Genomic DNA, 1,171 nt, shown 5'->3' with positions numbered 1-1,171 from the left:
TATACTTACAGAATTACATAATGAAATAAGACTGTTTTAGTAATTCCTAATGTTGGTATTAAACAGACCTTGATATGATACCTTTACACAAAGACAATTTTTCGCATTTGACTGATCTCCCTTTTATAATGAACGAATTCATATTTCTAAATATAACACGTAGTCTTTCGATAATAACACAATGCATTCTGTGTCCATTTATACCAACCAATAGACAGTAGTCCTAACCTCATGAATTTTCTAAACCCGCGTATTGACTACTAAATCTTAATCCTAGAAATATTCAATGGGCAAGTTTTGTAAGTTAGACTGGCCGAATACAATGTCGAGATGTTTAGACAGCAAGGAGGTAGAAATGTATATTGGATTGTAATATAAATTATAAATTGTAATATGTTTTTGCGACTCTATCAAGAAGTAAAATCACAAAAATATTGAACTCCGAGGAGTATTGAAAACGGAAAGTCCTTAATCAAATGGCAGAGTCAAAAGTTCAAAACGATTGGACAACAACTGTCATATTCCTGACTTTGAACGGGCATTTTCTTATCTAGGAAATAGTGGATTGAACATGGTTTTAAAGCTTGCTAAACCTCTCGCTTATACGACAGTCGCATCAAATTCCATTATATTGACAACGATGTGTGATAAAAACACACAGACAAAATAGGTAAAAATGTCACAAATAGAGGTACAACAGCACGACGAGTTCAACAAAAAACTGCGGGTGATATCAGGGGCTCCGGAAGAGTAAGCAGATTTTGTTCCACATGTGGCATCCTTCGTGTTTCGCATGTAATTACAAAGCCGGGAATAGTCTAATTCGGTATGTCACATTCGTAAAAAGGGAACGGAATTGTAGTTTCGACATACGTAATATATCCGATATCATCTGTTTCTTTCTTTCAAAGGTTTCAGACACTGAGACTTTCATGGTTTACCTTTAAACATAATATAACTTATGAATCTTGACGGGATGATTGTTATTTCCCCTTAATAAGTGTATGATGACGTGTGATCTTCTAGCTTCAAACTGAATGTCAAACTGCTGACTGCTTCGGTTAATTTGATTTGCCATAATAAGGGCGGACGACTCCAAAAACACACCAGAAAATTTAAATATCGATGTTAACTCATTCTTAATCATGTGGTCTGTATTTATTACGATTCA

Source organism: Mytilus edulis, chromosome 6, assembly GCF_963676685.1.
Source record: "Mytilus edulis chromosome 6, xbMytEdul2.2, whole genome shotgun sequence".
NCBI classification, from domain to species: domain Eukaryota; kingdom Metazoa; phylum Mollusca; class Bivalvia; order Mytilida; family Mytilidae; genus Mytilus; species Mytilus edulis.
The sequence above is the reverse complement of the archived record's forward strand: the minus strand, read 5'-3'. Positions refer to the sequence as shown.